General features: G+C 37.4%; 1 non-coding gene across 1 annotated transcript; it reads left to right on the top strand.

Moving 5' to 3' along the window:
* Positions 1-532: 532 nt before the first annotated feature.
* On the top strand, positions 533-641 carry LOC112781104 (small nucleolar RNA R71). Its single transcript, XR_003191900.1, has one exon. It is a non-coding gene; the product is annotated as a small nucleolar RNA R71 (small nucleolar RNA).
* Positions 642-15296: the final 14655 nt, after the last annotated feature.

The raw sequence follows: 15296 nt of genomic DNA, 5'->3' as shown, positions 1-15296 counted from the left end.
AAAACTGCCCTAAAAATTATTGTTAAAATTCTGTGATCCCTGAGGTTGCACTCTCTACCCCTAATTATAGGTCTTAGAGAATAGATCATTATTGGGGTTTCTAGGAGCATTCTCCATGTAATTGACCTGTTCAGAAGAAGATTGAACATAATCATAATTCTCACCTTGCATAGAGCTACCAGTCATGTCATAAGGGGCCTCTTGAGGTGCATTCTGAGTGTTGACAGCTGAAACCTGCATCCCACTCAATTGTTGAGTAATTAAATTCATCTGCTGAAACAAAATTTGTTCTGAGCAAGAAGAGCATCAAAAGCTTTTACTTTCAAGACGCCTTTCTTCTAAGGAGTCCCAGAGTTCATAGGATTCCTGTTAGATGAGTATAAATATTGGTTGTTAGGAACCAACTTAATAAGCTCAGTAGTCTCATCTGGTGTCTTCTTCATGTGCAGTGAACCACCTGCAGAATTATCAAAAAATATCTTGGACATTTCACAAAAGCCCTCATAAAAGATATCCAACTGAGTCCATTTAGAGAACATGTCCGGAGGGCATTGCCTGGTCGGTAGCTTGAATCTCTCCCAGGCTTCACAAAGGGTCTCACCATCTTTCTGTCTGAAGGTCTGAACCTCCACCCTCAGCTTAGTCAGCTTTTATTGGGGGAAAAATTTAGTCAGAAATCCAGTGACCACCTTATCCCAAGTATCCAGACTCTCCTTGGATTGAGAATCTAACCACAACTTTGCTCTATCCCTCACAACAAATGGGAAGAGCATGAGTTTATATACCTCAGGATTCACTCTGTTAGTCTTCACAGTATCACAAATCTGTAGGAAATTAGAAATAAACTGATTTGGGACTTCCTAAGAAAGTCCATGACACTGACAATTTTGTTGCACAAGAGTTACCAGTTGTGTCTTCAAAGTTGTTTGCAGCTATGGGAGGCACCACAATACTTTTTTCATAAAGATCTGCATTGGGAACAGTGTATGAGCTAAGCACTCTTCTAGGTTGTTCATTCTCATTCAGATTTGCCATATTGGCATTCACAGCACGATTATGATCCATGGTAGACTCTGCAGCTTCCATTTCAAGAGTTTCACTTAGATTTTCACTAGCTTTGTAAAGTCTAGCTTGTTGCAAGCGCCGCCTCAAAGTCCTTTCAGGTTTAGGATCAAAATCTATAAAAGGTTCCTTGTCTTTATTCCTGCTCATAAATAGACAGAAGACAAGAAAAGTGGGATTATCTACGTCAGAGTGTAGAGAATTCCCAGTGAGGTAACCTGTGTAAAAAAAATTGAAATAAAACACTTACTAATTAAGGCTAAAAGTTTTCAAAAATGATGACTAAATTTAAGCTAGAAATTTTGAAATTAAATAAGAAAATTAAACAGAAAAATCAAAATAAAATTAACTAGGTAACACCAAACTAAATTTCAGAAATTAAGGAAAAGCAATAGTACTAAATTTTCAAAAATTATAAAGCAAAAATTAAATAAAATGAAACTAAAATGCCTAATCTAAGCAATCAAATAACTAATAGTTGTTAATCACATTCAATCCCCGATAACGGCGCCAAAAACTTGGTGCGGAATTTATAACCCACAAACTAATCGGCAGGTGCACCGGGTCGTACCAATTAGTACCTCAAGTGAATGAGGGTCGATCGCACGAGGATTGATGGACTAAGCAACAATGGTTAAGTGATTGAGAGTTTAAATGCATCAAACAGTAATTCGGAGAATCAGAAAAAAGTAATAAGTTGAGGTGAAATATATATGGAGAAAACAGTTAAGGTTTTAGAGATATCTATCTTCTGGATTGACTTTTTTTTACTAACTATTTTAATCATGCAAGATTCAATTCATGACAAACTATATGTGACTAAACCCTAATTCCTTAGACCTTTTTAGTCTCCTCTAACCTTCAACAACCGCCAATTCCTTGGTCACTTGATTCCAATTAGAAGTTTAAGTTCAATTCTAGTTTATATGCCACAGAAACACTAATTACCCAAATGTAAGAGGATTATATGTCACATATCCCGTTAAGTCAAGATAATTAAAAATTTAGGAGAAATTGTATTTAAGCTGTTGTTCAACTTAGAGGGGAGTGGCGCCTAACTTGGACCTGGCTGAATTGGATTGAGTGAGTTAGTTGCACCTGGCACCTAACTTGGAGGTGGCTGAATCCAAGTAGTGTGTGATCATTGCACCTAGCGCCTAACTTGAGAAACCTCAAGTTAGGTGCCACCTTGGCAGAATTCCATTGATGCTATCCCTTGTACTGGCGCCTAACTTGGGTTTACCCAAGTTAGGCACCACTTATGCAGCCTTGGTTTGATGGATTATGTTCATCTTGGCGCCTAACTTGAGAAACCTCAAGTTAGGCACCACCCTTGCTGAGTTGCTGGAGAAGAAGTATGGACTATTAGAAAAGCTTTGGAAGAAAGGTTCTTTATCGCTGTTCTTTATCCCTGCTCCTGCTCTTAAACAAGAAAGGTTCTTTATCCCTGTTCCTGCTCATAAACAAGAAAAAGAAAACAAGAAAGAAGAAGAAAGGGAGCTCTATGTTCAAGAACAGAGGACTCACTGTGAGATGTGAAGAAGAAAGATGAATGAAGATAGAGGAAGGAGATGAAGAATTCGAATAAAAGGGAAGAAGGATTCAAAAATTAAGAAGTAAAAAGAGAAACTAGAATTAAAATATTTTTGTTTTTATTTTATTTATTAATTGAATTTGAAAATAAAAGCTAATTACCTAAAAATATTTGAAAATTAAATAATGAATTTCGAAAAAAAAGAGAGAGAAATAGAAGGGAAGTTTTCGAAAATAGGAGAGAGAAGAATTAGTTAGGAAGCTTTGAAAAAGAAGAAAGAGAGAAAACAAGTAACTAATTAAGAAAGATTTGAAACTAAGATAAGATTTTGAAAAATACATGATTTTGAAATTTGATATTTGAATTTTGAAATTTGAATTTTAAAATTTGAATTTTGAAAATTTGAAATTGAATTAGGAAAAGATAAGATTTTGAAAATTGAATTTTAAAATTTGAATTAAAAACAAGATAAGATAAAGATTTGACAAAGATTTGATTTTTTGAAAGATTTGATTTTGAAATTTAAAACTAAGATAAGATAAGATAATGATTTGAAATTTAATAAAAAGATAAGATAAGAAAAGATGCAGATTTGAAAAAGTTTTGAATTTTAAATTTTAAAAGAAAGATAAGATAAGATAGAATCACAAAAAGAAAAGATTTGAAAAGATTTTAAAAAGATAAGATTTGAAATTTGAATTTTGAAACTAAGATAAGATAAGATTTTGATTTTGAAATTAAAATTTGAAATTTTTGAAAATTATTTGGAATAAAGATAGAAAAGATATTTTTTTGATTTTTTGAATTAATGAAGAAAGAGAAAAACAACCAAAAGACACCAAACTTAAAATTTTTAGATCTAAAACACTAAATTTTTGAAAATTAAAAAGGAAAACACCAAAGGACACCAAACTTAAAAATTTTAAGATCAAAACAAGAAAAGAAACAAGAACAACTTGAATACCAAGAAAGAACACAAAGAACAATTCAAAACTTCAAAGCAAATAAAGAACAACTAAAGCACACTAAACTTAAAAACTTTGAAAATCAAAGACACTAATTTCAAAAATTTTAAAGGAAAATACTCAAAGACACCAAACTTAAGAATTTTGAAATAAAAGACTCTAATTTTAGAAAAGAAAAGAAAGAAACTTAAAGAATCAAGATGACTCAAAAGGACACCAAACTTAAAGATTAACACAAGACTCAAATAAAAGACACTATTTTTGAAAATTTTTTTGAAAAAAAGCAAGAAAATTCGAACTTTAACAAGAACAAGAACAAAAGACTCAAACAAAATTAAAAAAGTACATAATCTAAGCAACAAGATAACCCGGTAGTTTGTCAAATTCGAATAATCCCAGCAACGGCGCCAAAAACTTGGTGCACGAAACTGGCTCCGCAGAATTCGCATAGATAGACTAACAAGTATACCAGGTCGTCCAAGTAATACCTGAGGTGAGTCAGGGTCGATCCCACGAGGATTGTTATTTTGAGCAAGCAGTGGACACTTTGCAGATCTTAGTTAGGCGGATAGAAAATATAGTTTGTCACGGAAAATGCATAAAATAAATAAAGATAGAAATACCAAATTGATTTGTGAAAACAGTGATGGACGAACAGTTAAGGCTTCAGGGATGCTTTGTCTTTTCGGATTAACTTTTTTTCTGTCTATCTCAATAGCTTTCTAATTTATTCAATGGTAGCTGTAATTGATTAACTCATGTCCTCTCATCAAGTTAGCCTCCGCTACTGCAGCAATCCACCACGTTGAGATGACTCATGTCCTCTCATCAAGCCACCTCTAGGTTTCTCACTGTAGCAGAAGATGAAGCTCTAAGCAAGCCATTCCCCTTCGCGATCCTACTCAAGGTGCCACAGACAAGGCAGATCTTCCAGATCAGAGAGGGTTGCTTCTTTGTCTGTAGCCTTAGCACCACAGAAATCTCACGCACCCATAGACAATGAAATTATATGTCACATATCCAAAGTTGCTCAGATGCTCTATACGAATCCACAATGAAAACTCTAGCTTTAGTTTAACGCTATCCAAGCCAAGAATCGCACAGAACCTAAGTAGAACAAGGGTGATTGTCACGGGTCACCCTCAATTCATGAGATGAAGAACAAGAATGCATAAGAGAATAGAATCAGAATTGTATTGAAAATAGAACAGTAATATTATTAATCTATGAAACTCAGCAGAGTTCCTAACCCTAACTTAGGAGATTAGTGACTCATATTGTACAAAAGTAGTAAATTATTCGAATAGGGAGGGAAGAAGATCCTAAACATGGGTGATCTTCTCCTATATATACTAATCTAATGACTAAGGATTACAGAAATATGATAGACTAGACTTAGGAGTGCAAAAATCCACTTTTGGGGCCCACTTGGTGAGTGTTTAGGCTGAGCTTGAGTGTCTCCCATGTGCTAATGTCCCTTAGGGGCGCTGAACACTGGCTAGGGACCCCCTTTTGGGCGTTGAACTCCAGTTGCTCTGTTGTGGGCACTGGATGCCAGGATTGGGACTGGTGGCTGGCGTTGAATGCCAGTTTTGGGCCTTCAATTCTGAAGCAAAGTGTAAGAACTACAACTAATCAACTGATTAATTAAGCGATTATATTGCTCATGTTTTGTTCCGAAAAGTTAGAGTGAGAATGTGAGGATTTAAATGCGATTTTTGGACTCAGTAGGTCTTTTTGAGTCTAAAAATGTGTTTTCTGCGAAAAACTGTGAAAAATTGTGAACCGGTAGTCGAATCGGATGAGCCGGTTCAAGTCTGCCCGGTACCGCACGAGAAAAAGTGAAAATAGCCAAAACATTAGAAAAATACTAGAAGTCGAAAACTGGGTGTTAATTTTAAAGGTTTGGCCCGAAGTTGGGCCAAACGGGCTAAAAACGATAACGGGTTAGATCAGGCCCAAGTTGGGCCCAAGCCCAATATATATAAGGTTCATTTAATGAACCCATGCAGCCACAACACACATTAAGCACACACTCACATCAGAAATTGAAAGAGGGAGGAGAGAAGAGCTTGAGCACTATTCATCATCATCTTGCTCTGATTTGTGTGCCGTCAGCGGCTACGCATTCCTTGTGAAGAGCTCTATAAAACCCATATAAGAAACTGGTAAGTAAAGTTCGAAATCTTCCGAGTTCCTCTCCTCTAAATTTCGGGTTTCTAGGGTTTTGGATTAAGTGAGATTTTGTGATTTTGGATGATTAGGTTCACTCTAATCCTTGTTTAGCATTGAGTTTTGACATCCAAATCTGTTGGAAAAGGTAAGAGACATTAAACCCTTGTGATTTTATGCTTGAATGGAACCCTAGGTTGTTTTGTGATGGTTTATGCATATATAGTTTGATTAATGTGAGTTTAGAGCTTGTTGGTAATTGTTGGAAGCTTGGATTTTGGTTGAAAAGCTCATTGGTACTCAATTTTAAGTTTTGGATATATTGAGAATCGGCCAAGGTATAGTTTTGGTTTTCTCTATGTAGTATATAATATTCATGGACACATAGGCTTGTGACCCATAGGTTAGGTTTGAATTAAAAATGGTTGATGAGTATTGAATGTTGTTGTATGTTGATTTATGATGAATTGATGGTTGTTGAGTTTGATTATGATGATTAATAATGATATGATAAGGATGAATGAATTGTGAAGTTGAGAAGTGGATTGTGTTAGTATATATGATGATAATGTTGATGATTTGGTGAGGTAGTTGGAAAAGTATTAATGAGGATTGATTATAATGTGATTTATTGATGTGGAGGTTGAGGATGATGAATGGTAAAGGAAATTATGGTGTGCTTGGTATTATATGACATAAAGGGTTAATATTGATGAGAAATGAAGTTTGGAATGGTTTGGTATGGTTTTGGTTGTGTTTTATGAGAAATTGGTGTAATGGTGAAATTAGGTAAAAGTTGGTTTTTAGTGAACTTTGTCTAATCATAACTTTTGCCTCGGTTTTCAATATTTGATGAAATTTATTTAGAATTAAAGATCTTTGAAAACTCTTTAAATTGAGATAAAGTTTGTGAAATTTGAAATTTTGTAGAGGAAGTTATGATCATTCAAAGATGGTGTTGAACATCTGAAATTATGCAAACTTGCAGAATTTCAGGATTTTTGATATGTGCGCACGCACAGCCTTGTGCGGACGCACAACCCTGCAAAAATATTGATCTGCACAGATCTGTGCGCACGCATAGGCAGAGAAATGCATTCTGTTGGCAGCGCTAGCACAGCTGGGGCGCGCACATATCTAAGGATGAATTGCAACCGGTACATCCGCACACACACCTGTGGGCACGCATACGTTAGGGAAGCCAGTCTGTTGGGATCACTGCCACAGTTTGTGCGAGTGAACAGACTTTGTAAATTTTGACACCTGTGCATACGCACACGTTTTAAAACTCTCCAGAGCGTGCGCACGCACACCCCTGTTTCTCAAAATTTTATTTGTTTTCAACTATTCTATCTTCCCAACAAGGTTGTAAGCTTCTATAACACCATTTTAAGGCTTTTGGGCTTAATTTTGAGTATGGGAATATGGGAGGTAGGCTAAGGGTTTTAGTTAATGATTACTATGAAATATTATAGAACGGAGGCTTAGGTTTCTGGTGTACTGAGGATGGGTTGGTAGAGTGAGAATGAAGAATGGAAATGTTAAATTGGCAGTGGTTAAGATGAGTTGAGGACTCGGAATAAGATGATGGATCCATGGCATATTGAAAATGTTTTATAAAATCCACCGAGGTATCATTGTATATTGTAATTATGAGACGCTATGCGCCCGAAAGGGGCCGTGGTTGGATCCCGCCTGTCGAGGTAGCGGCGGTGGCGTAAGGGCGGTGGTTTGTCCCGCTTGTACTTAGATGTGAGGTCGGTGGCAATAGTATCCCGCTCGCATCCCTTCGGATCATCAGAGTGTACAGGCGCAAAACCCTAGACAATTATCCGAGCACTATATCTCGGGGGTTCCCATATTATGATTCCGAAGGGCAACATCTCCATGGAGATGTGTTGGGTTGGCAGTTGAACTGACAATATGATATCACAGCCAATAGGGCAGGCATTCATCATATGCATCTTCTATCTATTTGTATGCTTTGCCAACTTGTAATGGTTTGCCTATTTGAATAACATGCCTAAATGCTACTTGTATTACTTGCCTTATATGTTTTTACTTGTGATTTACTTGCATGGTATATAATTGTGTTTTCTACTGGGATTGAGGAGGTTCAGAAGGTAGTGGCGATGGGATCACATGGAGGATAGGTTGGTGAAGGATGTGGGACAGTGGTGTTTCTTTAGAGTAGAAATCCTTTAAGATAGACCACCCTCTTGATATGCTAAGGTCTTAAGTTTTGTTACGGTTTTATATGATTATAACTTATTATTTTAGTATGCCTTAAGATTGGATCTTATGATGGATATGGAGCTTAGGATTGTCTTTGGCGTCCCGGGGTCTTATATCCTACATCACTGGGCACTGTTACCATACTGAAAACCTCCGGTTCTCATACCATATTTCTGTTGTTGTTTTTAGATGCAGGTCGCAACCCACCCCGGTGAGTTGCTTTGGATGGTGACAGCAGCGGAGGATCCCGTTACCTTTGAGTTCTTTTGATTTATTTTTGTTTATATTTATCTCTCACTTTTGTATTTTGTTTTTTCTAGAGGCATGTATTAAGAGAACAAAACTTGTATAAGTTGTTTTTACTGTCTGGTTTCTGTATATCTGTATATGGCTAGCCGGCTTAAACTCCGTGAGTCGTGGATAGATTTCTATGGTATTATACTCTATTATTTTGTTATATCATATCTATATCTTGTGCCTTAAGTTAGTAGCTTCGGTAGTACGTTTTGCGCTTTTCAAATCCTGTTTTTGAGCTATGTCCTTCATCGGGCTTCTAGAGTATATTATTTTCTTTTATATATAAATATGCATAAGCCTTAGAAATGTCGTAACCTCTGATTAATCTTTGTCTTACGGCTAGAGGTAACTTGTTGGGTTTGTAACATTGAAAGTAGGATGCTTCGTGGAGAATATGTAATATAGATATCTAGTACATCGCATAGATCGGATTTTCGAGGGCGAAAATCTTTTTAAGGAGGGGAGAATGTAAGAACCGCAACTAATCAAACAGTTAATTAAGCGATTATATTGCTCACGTTACGTTCCGAAAAGTTAGAGTGAGAATGTGAGGATTTAAATGCGATTTTTGGACTCAGTAGGTTTTTCTAAGTCAGAAAATGTGTTTTTTGCGAAAAACCATGAAAAACCACGAACCGGCAGTCTAACCGGTTGAGCCGGTTCAAGTTAAAACATTAGAAAAATACTAGAAGTAAAAAACCGGGCGTTAATTTTAAAGGTTTGGCCCAAAGTTAGGCTAAACGGGCTAAAAACGCTAACGGATTGGACCGGATCCAAGTTGGGCCCAAGCCCAACATATATAAGGTTCATTTAATGAACCCATGTAGCCATAACACACATTAAACACACACTCACATCAGAAATTGAAAGAGGGACGAGAGAAGAGCTTGAGCACTATTCATCATCATATTCTCTTCGCGATATCTCGAGCTATGGTGCTCCGATTTGCGGGCCGTCAGCGGCTACACGTTCCTTGTGAAGAGCTCTACAAAACCCATATAAGAAACTGGTAAGTAAAGTTCAAAATCTTCCCAGTTCTTCTCCTCTAACTTTCGGGTTTCTAGGATTTTTGATTAAGTGAGTTTTTGTGATTATGGATGTTTAGGTTCACTCTAATCCTTGCTTAGCATTGGGTTTTGACATCTAAATCTATTGAAAAAGGTAAGAGACATTAAACCCTTGTTATTTTATGCTTGAATGGAACCCTAGGTTGATTTGTGATGGTTTATGCATATATAGTTTGATTATTGTGAGTTTGGAGATTGTTGGTGATTGTTGGAAGCTTGGATTGTGGTTGGAAAGCTCATTGGTGCTCAATTTTCAGTTTTGGACATATTGGGAATTGGCCAAGGTATGGTTTCAGTTTTCTCTATGTAGTATATAATATTCATGGACACTTAGACTAGTGACCCATAGGATAGGTTTGAATTAAAAATGGTTGATGAGTATTGAATATTGTTGTATGTTGATTTATGATGAATTGATGGTTGTTGAGTGGATTGTGTTAGTATATATGATGATAATGTTGATGATTTGGTAAGGTAGTTGGAACATATTAATGAGGATTTATTATAATGTGATTTATTGATGTGGAGGTTGAGGATGATGAATGGTAAAGGAAATTGTGGTGTGCTTGGTATTATATGACATAAAGGGTTAATATTGATGAGAAATGAAGTTTGGAATGGTTTGGTATGGCTTTGGTTGTGTTTTATGAGAAATTGGGGTAATGGTGAAATTAGGTAAAAGTTGGTTTTTGGTGAACTTTGTCTGATCATAACTTTTGCCTCGGTTTTCAAAATTTGATACAATTTATTTAGAATTAAAGATATTTGAAGACCTTTTAAATTGATATAAAGTTTGTGCAATTTAGAATTTTGTAGAGAAAGTTATGGTCATTCAAAGATGGTGTTGAACATGTGAATTTATGCAAACTTGCAGAATTTCAAGATCTCTGATATGTGCACGCACAGCCTACTGCAGACGCACAACACTGCAAAAATATTGATCTGTGTAGACGTACAGACTTATGCACATGCACAGGCAGGGAAATACATTCTATTGGCAGCGCTAGCACAGCTGGTGCGCGTACATATCTAAGGATGAATTGCAACCTTTGCGTCCGCACACACACCTATGCGCACACACACGTTGGCGAGGCCAGTCTGTTGGGTGCACTGGCACAGGTTGTACGAGTGAACAGACTTTGTAAATTTTGACACTTGTGCATACGCACACCCCTGTGCGTACGCACACGTTTTAAAACTCTCCAGAGCGTGCCCATGCACACCCCTGTTTCTCAAAATTTTCTTTGTTTTCAACTATTCAATCTTCCCAACAAGGTTGTAAGCTTCTATAACACCATTTTAAGGCTTTTGGGCTTGTTTTTGAGTATGGGAATATGGGAGGTAGGCCAAGGGTTTTAGTTATTGGCTACTATGAAATATTAGAGAACAGAGGCTTAGGTTTCTGGTGTACTGAGGATGGGTTGGTAGAGTGAGAATGAAGAATGGAAATGTTAAATTGGCAGTGGTTGAGATGAGTCGAGGACTCGGAATAAGATGATGGATCCATGGCATATTGAAAATGTTTTATAAAAACCACTGATGTATCATTGTAAATTGAAATTATGAGACGCTATGCGCCCGGCAGGGGCCGTGGTTAGATCCCGCCTGTCGAGGTAGCGGCGGCGGCGTAAGGGCGGTGGTTCGTCCCGCTTGCGCTTAGATGTGAGATCGGTGGCAATAGTATCTCGCTCGCATCCTTTCGGATCATCAGAGCGTACAGGCACAAAACCCTAGATAGTTATCCAAGCATTATATCTCGGGGGTTTCCATATTATGATTCCGAAGGGCAACATCTCCATGGAGATATGTCGGGTTGGCAGTTGAACCGACAATGTGATATCACAGCCAATAGGACAGGCATTCATCATATGCATCTTCTATCTGTTTGTATGCTTTGCCGACTTGTAATGGTTTGCCTATTTGAATAACATGCCTAAATGCTACTTGTATTACTTGCCTTATATGTTTTTACTTGTGATTTACTTGCATGGTATATAATTGTGTTTTCTACTGGGATTGAGGAGGTTCGGAAGGTGGTGGCGATGGGATCGCATGGAGGATAGGTTGGTGAAGGCTTTGGGACAGCAGTGTTTGGTTAGAGTAGAAATCCTTTAAGATAGACCACCCTCTTGATATGCTAAGGTCTTAAGTTTTGTTACGGTTTTATATGATTATACCTTATTATTTTAGTATGCCTTAAGATTGGATCTTTTGATGGATATGGAGCTTAGGATTGCCTTTGGCATCCCGGGGTCTTATATCCTACATCATTGGGTACTGTTACCATACTGAGAACCTCCGGTTCTCATACCGTATTTCTATTGTTGTTTTCAGATGCAGGTCGCAGCCCACCCCGGTGAGTTGCTTTGGATGGTGACAGCAGCGGAGGATCCCGTTACCTTTGAGTTCTTTTGATTTATTTTTGTTTATATTTATCTCTCACTTTTGTATTTTGTTTTTTCTAGAGGCATGTATTGAGAGAACAAAACTTGTATAAGCTGTTTTTACTGTCTGGTTTCTGTATATCTGTATATGGCTAGCCGGCTTAAACTCCACGAGCCGTGGCTAGATTCCTATGATATTATACTCTATTATTTTGTTATATCATATCTATATCTTGTGCCTTAAGTTAGTAGCTTCGCTAGTACGTTTTGCGCTTTTCAAATCCTATTTTTGAACTATATCCTTCATCGGGCTTCTAGAGTATATTATTTCCTTCTATATATAAATATGCATAAGCCTTAGAACTATCGTAACCTCTGATTAATCTTTGTCTTACGGCTAGAGGTAAGGCTTAGGGTAATTAGGGTGTGACACAAAGTATGGACTATTATATATTTCTGGAAAGCCCTGGATATTAGCTTTCCATAGCCGTTTAGAGCGTGCCATTTAGATTTCTATAGCTCTAGAAAAGCGCTTTCGAGTGCACGGAGGTCAGATTTTGACAGCATCTACAATACTTTCTTTGTCTCTGAATTAAACTTTTGCTCCAACTCCTCAATTTCAGCCAGAAATACCTGCAATTGCATGAAAACACACAAACTCAAAGTAAATCCAAAAATGTGAATTTTGCACAAAAACCTATAAAAATTTAATAAAACTTAAACAAAACATACTAAAAACTATATGAAAATAATGCCAGAAAGCTTATAAAATATCCGCTCATCAGAATACTAAACTTTAATTTTTGCTTGGCCCCAAGCAACCAAAAACAAAGTAGGATAAAAAGAAATATAAGGATGGAATAAACTTCAGAGTTCTCAATGAAGCTCAGTTTCAAATAGATGAGTGGGTCAAGTAGCTTTTTGCTTCTGAATAGTTTTGGCATCTCACTTTCAATTGAAGCTCAGAATAGATGGCATCTCTAGGAACTTAGAATCCAGATGATATTATTGATTCTCCTAGTTAACTTCTTTTTTATTCTTGAACGTAACTTCTTTAGAGTCTTGTCCATGACCCTAAGCACTTTGTTTTCCAGTATTACCACCGGATACATAAATGCCACAGACACTTTAACTGGGTGAACCCCTTAGGATTATGACTCAGCTTTGCTAGAGTCCCCAACCAGTGGTGTCCAGAGTTCTTAAGCACACTCTTTGCTTTGGACCACGACTTTAACTGCTCAATCTCAAGTTTTTCACTTGACACCTTCACACCACAAGCATATAGTTAGGGAAGCAGCTCATTTGAACTGCCTAGGCTAAGATATTTCTTTTAGACCCTCCTAACCATTGATGCTCAAAGCCTTGGATCCTTGCTCTTGCCGTTTGGTTTAAAGAGCTACTAGCTTTTTGCTCTTGCCTTTTGGATTAAAGAGCTATTGGCTTTTTCTGCTTTTTATATAATTTTTTTCGCAAATTTTTTTTTGTATGCTGCTTTTTCTTGCTTCAAGAATCAATTTTAGGATATTTTAGATCACCAATAATATTTCACTTTTATCGTCATTCTTTCAAGAGCCAACATTCTTTAACTGCAACATCAAATATGCACTGCTTATTCATACATTCAGAAAACAAAAGCATTGCCACCACATCACATAATTGAACTATTCCTAATATAAAACTCGAAACTCATGCATCGTACTTTCCTTTTTTTATAAAATAATTTTTCTTTTAAGCAAGGTAAGAGATGCATGGAATATTTCATGGCTTTAAGACATAAAGACAAACGATCATGCACTAGAAATAGATAATAAAACAAAATACATGGAAAACAGAAAAAATTAACATAGGCAACAGGGGAGTAAAGGGAACGATGCACCTTAGTGATGGCGGCTACTACTCCTTTTGGAGGATCCAATGGAATGCTTAGTTTCCTCTAAGTCACGACCCTGCCTCTGTTGTTCTTCCCTTATAACTCTTTGTTCTTCCTTCATGGCTCTTTGATCTTCTCTGATGTCATGGAGGATGGTGGAGTGCTCTTGATGTCCAATCCTTAGTTGATCCATGTTGGAGCTCAATTCTTCTAGAGAAGTATGCAATTGGTCCCAATATCCTTGGGGAGGAAAGTGCATCCCTTGAGGCATCTCAAGGATTTCTTGTTGAGGCAGATCCACATGCTCTTGTTGTGGTCCATGTGCTGGCTCTCTAGTTTGCTCCATCTTTTTCTTAGTGATGGGCTTGTCCTCCTCAATAGGAATGTCTCCTTCTATGACAATTCCAGCTGAATTGCATAGATGACAGACAAGGTGGTGGAATGCCAACCTTGCTAAGGGGGAAGGCTTTTCAGCTTTCTTGTACAACTCTTGAAGTATTACCTCATGTACCTCTACCTCACTTCCAATCGTGATGCAATGAATCATGATGGCTCTGTCAATGGTCACTTCTGACTGATTGCTAATAGGGATGATAGAACATTGGATAAATTCCAACCATCCTCTAGCTATTGGCTTGAGGTCAAGCCTTCTCAGTTGGATAGGCTTGCTTTGAGCATCCCTCTTTCGCTAAGTTCCTTCCACACAGATGTCTAAAAGGACTTGGTCTGGCCTCTGGTCAAAATTGACTCTCCTAGTGTAAGGATGTGGGTCTCCTAGCATCATTGGCAAATGGAGTGCCAGCCTTACACTTTCTGGGCTGAAATGCAAGAGTCACCCTTGGACCAAGGTGCTCCAATTGTGTCTGTGCTTCCTCCCCCTCACTCACCACCTCTCATTCGAATTATATTCTTCTCTTCTCCCCTACTTCACCTTTTCTTCTTCTTCCTTTTTTTCTTTTGCTCGAGGACGAGCAAATCTTTTAAGTTTGTTGTGGAAGGAGCCCTATTTTCTCATAAAAAATTCGAATCTCATTGCTCCAAGAAGTGGCAAGACCGCCCCAAAGAACAAAAAAGAAGATAAACTAACAGTTGTTTTCAAACCTGTTCGATTTCTTACCAAGCAACATAAAGAACATTATCACAAGATAATGAGTAAAAGGCCAGTAATCCCTGAGGTGGGATTCAAATTAGGAGAGGAAGAATACCCAGAGATCCAAGAGTAAATTCAAAGAAGAGGCTGGGAGATTCTAACTAATCCTGAGTTTAATGTTGGATATCACATGATCCATGAATTTCATGCAAATTTGTGGATGACAGATAAGCAAAAGAATGATGGAACAACATTCTATACTTTTCGCACTATGGTCAGGGGGAAGATCATGTAATTTCATCTGGATAGGGTGAGAGAGATCTTCAAATTACCCTTGCAGAAGGATGACCCTGAATCCTACAATAGAAAGGTGGTAGCCAACCCAAAGCTGGATCAAGTCCTGGAGAACATATGCCTGCCTGGAACACAATGGATTGAGGATGCAAAAGGCAAATCAAACCAGCTGAAAAAGGCAAACCTCAAGCCAATTGCAAGAGGATGGCTAGACTTCATTGGGCATTCTATACTCCCCATGATGAGCGGATAATTTATACGCTTTTTGGCATTGTTTTTAGTATATTTTAGTTAGTTTTTATTATATTTTTATTAGTTTTTATTTA

This window comes from Arachis hypogaea, chromosome 19, assembly GCF_003086295.3.
Source record: "Arachis hypogaea cultivar Tifrunner chromosome 19, arahy.Tifrunner.gnm2.J5K5, whole genome shotgun sequence".
NCBI lineage: Eukaryota > Viridiplantae > Streptophyta > Magnoliopsida > Fabales > Fabaceae > Arachis > Arachis hypogaea.
This window is presented reverse-complemented; position numbering and strand designations above follow the sequence as displayed.